The following is a 5,775-nucleotide window of genomic DNA, read 5'->3' as shown; positions in this document are numbered from 1 at the left end:
TGATGAGGACAGCTGTGGCTAGAGCCGGTTCAGGCTGGTCCAGAAACCTGCCCTGAGGGCCTCTGTCTCACAAAGGACCTAGTTCCCATCAATGGCCCCGTTCCCATCAAAGACCCCATGAAAAAACAGGTATTTAACTACAGTGTGAAAGAGCCCAATAAAAAGGAAGAAACCACCCACGTCTGGGATTTACTCACATTTGTGTTTGAGTAACCAGGAGACCCCAGCAGGAGGATCCAGAAGAGCAGCCTCTTCACCTCCATGCCCTGGTACTCTCAAGGGCCCTGAGGTCGCCAGGCAGGAGGTGGGGTGGGAGGGGTTGGGAGCAGAGGGGTGGGGAAGGGTGGGGAGGGGAGGGGTGGGGAGAGGTGGGGAGGGGTTGGGATTGGAATCAGTCAGGGATGGGATTGAGGAGGGGGTGTGGCAGGGAGGAGGTTTGGGCACCTGCGTGGAGTAAAAGTAGGTCGGGAAAAGTGCCGGGGAGGTCAACCAAGCCCTCGAGGGGAGGAAGGAGGGTTCAGACAGGTCAGTAGGTCAGTAGGGCAGCAGGGTAGCAGGACAGCAGGACACAGGTAGCAGGTAAAGTGGCTTCGCAGGAGCAGTTGGAGGGGACGAGGCTCCGTCTTCCTCTGAGTCTTCTCCTGTTTGGACGATGCCATAGAAACGCGGATCTTTATACTCTATCTCAGCCAATCACTTGCCGTCGCCCTTGGTCCATCACAATGGACATGCCGCGCCACCCCACTGTTAGAATGCCTCTCCCCTACCTGCTGCCTCCTGGCTCGCGGTTCTACCCCAAGACCTCTCTGGAAGGTTTCAGACCTATGGCTTCTCGTCCTCCTCAACCCGGGTCCCCTGTTGCCCACTTCTGGGCACTTCTTCCTTTCTTTGAGAGCTCCCTAGATTGCCCATGGGCAGTGGCTCAAAGCCATTGGTGACAGAGATACAAGAATAATCAAATACACAAGCACACTGGGAGGTTTTCACACCTCTCCCTCAACAAGCCGTACAGTGAGCACACTGAACATCTGTTAGGTGTAGAAGGTCTTAACAGCAAAGCATTTTAATTGTATAGCTATATCCATATATCCATCAATATCATATAACAACTGTAGAGGAAACATTAATTGGAGGCACATATAGTATATTTACAGAAGTTAACCCTATGTATTTTGGCCACAAAGCTAATTTCAACATATGTCAGAGGCATGAAATCACACAGAGCATGATTTTGGTGATGTAATTGTGCCAGAAGAGTCACTGATGAAAAGCTAAGTAGAATGTCCCATGTTTGGAAATTGAGAAGTACCCTTATGAGTAAAATGTGAGGAACAAGAAATCCCAAAGGGAAAGATATTGTAGTGGAACTGAATTACATGGTGATGATCATATGGTGATACAATATGCTTCCTTCTGGCTTGCAAATCCCACTTTGTGTGACAGATGGATTGAGTATGGTCTCAATCATCCTGTAATAACTGAGATATTTTAACACTTGAAACAGGGTTAGGGACATCACCTGTTAGCAGGTCCTTTAGATTATGAACCTCTGCAGGGGAACAAATCCAATCTGACTCTCATTATTGATGCAGGGACCTCCAGAAATTGAGAACTTTGATAGAGAAAATTCATCAGTTTCTCTTCTGGGGGATCTGAGGACAGCACCCAAACAGCTTGGCAGCAGCAGGAGTGTTGGGGGTTGGGAGAGCCAAGCAGGTGGGCCGGGGCCCAGGGCCCCAGGGCCCCAGGTGATTAGACACACCCCACTGGTGATCCTCTATTCTGACTTCTGTCCTGAAGTGAGCTTCCAAAAGATGATTTTCTGCATAATTGACAGTTTTTCCAGCTCATTCAGGCCCATGGAAACTTTAAAGTGGTGCTTTAATTCCACAGCTTTTTAATATTATGGAAATTTATCGTAAACAGGAAACATTCTATTACTGTTATAATGGAAAAATTAATGTTTTTTACCGTAAATACAAATAAACAACAACAACAAAAAAACAAGGAAAACACACACACACACACACACACACACACACAACAACAGGAATAACAAAATGATAGGGTTAAAATCTGTTTAGAAGCCAATGCCTGCCTACCTAGCCCCAGAACTATGCTGTCTGCTTATAAAAGACAAACTAGGCACAGAAAGGGTAGAAACCAGACTAGTCCAGAAGTGAACAGGAGGCAGACACAGCCTCTAAGGGTCTGGGGACTTCCATGAAGAGTATCAGGGTCACCCTGGTTATAGCTCAATCAGGAGTGAGGGAAAGAAGGAGAAGTGAACAGAGTCAGGGGGCCTGGAAATGGTGAGACCATTCGTGCAGCTGAGGAAGCATCCCCAAAGCTGGTTCAGCCTCCCTTGCAGGGCAGCCCTCCATGGCCCCTGGAGGCAGAGCCAAGAGCCTTGGGCTTGAGACCCAGCTGTGCTGCTCACCAGCCCTGGGATCCTGGGTGGGTTTCCTCCCTAAAATGGGAGTGTCCATTCCTGCATCCAAAGACTTCCATGAGGACAAAGGGAGGCCGTGTGCTGAGCACATGTGCACATTAGCAGCATCCTCTCCCAGGGGCACCTGTCCTCCCAAAACTGGCACCTTAGAAGCTGTGAAGCCTTTAAAGGCCTCTCCTGTTACCAGCCTGTAACTGGTAACAGGCCTCTTCTTATGGTACATACCATCTCTATCGCCATTGCACAGATGGAAAATGAGGTCAGGGTGGTCAGGGAGAGGTGTTGTATCCGGGTTGAGAAAAGGGGCAGAGGGGATTTGGGTCTGGGAGGCGATGTTGGGAGAGGAAGAAGCTGAGGCTGGAGTCTCTCCGGAGAGAGAAGGGGCCAGAGACAATGTTTGCTTGTGGTCCCACTTTGCTCAGGGTGAGCCCTGCACAGAAAATGAAGCAAACCAGGCAGCCATGGTCACACCTCACTCCTCCACCTTTGACTGATGGTCAGTCATTGCTGTGGTGAGGATACAATTTTTATACAAGAGTCCTGATGATGTCTCTACTGTCAATGTTGTTACTGTAGGAGAGGGCACGGCCCACTGTGGCACACAGTGGGGGATTTGGGAAGGCTCCCTTCTCCCTCTCTCTTGACCTTGGGATCTGCTAAGCCCCATGCAACTCCCGCACTGTAAATGCATGCTGTCATAACCCAGGCCGTAGCCTGTGCCCTGTCCTCAGAGCCACCCGACCATGGCCACTCTCTGGGTCTCAGGACACAGGCACAGCCCTCTGGAAGGCTTTGCAATGGGGCAGATGCCTAACACTAGTGTGGAACCAGGAAAATACCCCCTTCCAATGCAGCTTAGATGCGCAGGTCGTGCTGATCTCAGGGGTATGGTGGTTTGAGGTGGAATCTTAGTTCCCTGAGCAGGTATTGAACCCAGGCTGTGGCCCTGAAAGTGCTGAATTCTAACCACAGGACTATGAGGACCAGTGGGCTTGAAACAGGACCTCAGCCCCTATCCTCTTTGAAGAAATAATTCAGTAAAGATGCCAAAGTTAGTGAAGCAGTAAAGTGTTTATTAGAAGAAAAGCACATGCGGAAGGCTCAGGGATGGGCTTAGAGAGAGAGCGGAGCACTTTTGGGGTGGCTTAAATTACCTATGTGGGGGCAGTGTTGCAGGTTCCCTCTAGCCAATCATCTCGCTTCATCTTGCTTTGGCCCATGTTTGGTCCGAATCAGGGTCCTCTCCAACATGCACAAGCATCTTTTAGCGGTGATGTATTCCAGCATGAGGGTCTCTGGGAGGTTGGCAGGACATATTATGGGCTAGTGTCCCTCCCTTTTTGGACCCCTGAGGAATCATTTTGCACATGTGTAGTCAGGGAGGGTTCCTTGACCTCGAGAATGAAAAACGGGATAGTCTTATCTTTTTACTCAAGCAGAGTTCAGCTCCTCCCTGCTCCTGCTGTTCTCTTTGCCTCGAACTGTCAGCAGGAGACAAGCTCCAGCTGCTCAGCCTGGAGCCCATCTACTTGCTACCTCAGGCCAGGGTCTACTCATGCTGTGTGCCTGTGGGGGTCTCCACTGGACTGCCAGAGTACGTGTGTGTGCTTGTGGCTGTATAAGTCTGATGTATGGACCTGTGTGTCGGAGTTTCTGTAAGTATATGATTGTGAACATGAATTTCCCACTGCACAGCACTGAGACATTGAGTGTCTCTGTTCTTCTCTGTGTGTTTTTCTCTGTATGTATTTGTGTTGTTTGTATCTCTGTCCCTGAGTGAGTGTATGTTATTTGTGCAAATCTTTGTGTGTGTGTTTGTGACTCAGGGCATATGTGTGCATGGAATTGTGTCTGTGTTTTCTATGTGTGTGAACATGTTGTGTGTGAAGTTGCTGTCCCTTTGGGTGTCCCTGCTGGTATCTGTGTGTTTGTCTTCATCTTTGTGCCTGTGTGTGTGTGTCCATGTTCTGTGTCTGTCTCTGCCTGTGTGTGTGTGTGTACGCATGGGCGAGTGTGCCTGTGTGCCTCCGTGGGGAGTGGGTGTCTGCCCTGTGGGATGACTCATATAGCCCAGGATAGGTGTACCTGTGTGTGTGTGTGTGTGTGTGTGTGTGTGTGTTCCCCTCAGGGTGTCATTGCCTGTGTTGGTCTGTGTGTGAGCCACCCATGAGCCCTAAACCTGAGTCCCCAGATGAGGCTTGGGGTGATTCTGTGCCTATGTATCTCTGTGTTGGTGGTGTCTGTATATTTCCCTTTGGATGTGTGTATCCGTGAACCTCAGAAGAGGGCAGCTGCAGAGGGGATCTCCTTCTTGGGGACCCCCAGGAAGGGGTGAGGAGGAGACCATGTGTGCTTCTCTCACACCCAGGCTCAGCCTCTTCTGCCTCTGCTCCTTCCAGCCTCTGGTGGTTCCATCTTAGGCCACAAGGATGGGTGGAGTGAAGGGTTAGGTCACAGGACCACAGACCAGGGGTGGGTCAGAGGGCTATGGATGTCAGAGGGGATTATGCAATGTAAGCAAGGGTGTCTGGGGAGGCCTCTGGGCCTCTGGGCAGGGGCTGGGGAACACAGCTCCCAGGTCCCTGGGATGGGCTGGAGGAGTCCTGCAGGATTCCTGGGTGCTCAGAGGTCAGGTGCCTCACTCACCTGCACTGGTCCAGGCTGGGACCTGGAAGCACCAGCAACAGCATTCCTGGAGGGAGGAGAGGCCATGGACCCACTGGAAGGTGGCAGGTGAGGGAAGGTCAGGCAGTGAGTGTGGATGCCAAGCTAGGCTGCCCTGCCTCTTCCTCATTCACCAGAAACCACACTTGCCCTGCCTCCCGCCTCACCCTCCAGTCGGGTAGAGGGGAGCCAGGCAGGAGCAAAGCCCTGGGGCAACAGAGACTGTCCCTACTAGACCTCTATGTCCTGGTCACTGAATTGGGGTGAGGGTGGCCCAGAGTCTCTGGGCCAGGGGGGAGAATCAGGCCCTGGGGCAATCTCTGATGGGGTGGGGGATTTCAGAGGGACAGCAGTTAGCACCGGATCTTTCACAGGAGATATGCACAAGAGAATCACTGTTGATGCTGAGTCAGTATTTTATTTCCTTCAGTCCCATTCTGGGAACGCACCTGGGCAATCTGAAAGGAACAGGGAGTGTGGAAGAAGGATAGTGACTGATATTTACATCAAAGAACAAAACTCCTGGACTGTTGGCACTCCTGGTTCTCTTTCAAGTCACCTCTGTCAACGTTCCTCTCCTCACCCTCAGCATCATGATGAAAGTGAGGCAGCAAATGATGTGGCCAGGATCACACAGTGGCTTCTGCATTTATTGCCAG

The sequence above is a fragment of the Hippopotamus amphibius genome, chromosome 9, assembly GCF_030028045.1.
Source record: "Hippopotamus amphibius kiboko isolate mHipAmp2 chromosome 9, mHipAmp2.hap2, whole genome shotgun sequence".
In the NCBI taxonomy this organism is placed as follows: domain Eukaryota; kingdom Metazoa; phylum Chordata; class Mammalia; order Artiodactyla; family Hippopotamidae; genus Hippopotamus; species Hippopotamus amphibius.
Note: the sequence above shows the minus strand (reverse complement) of the source record.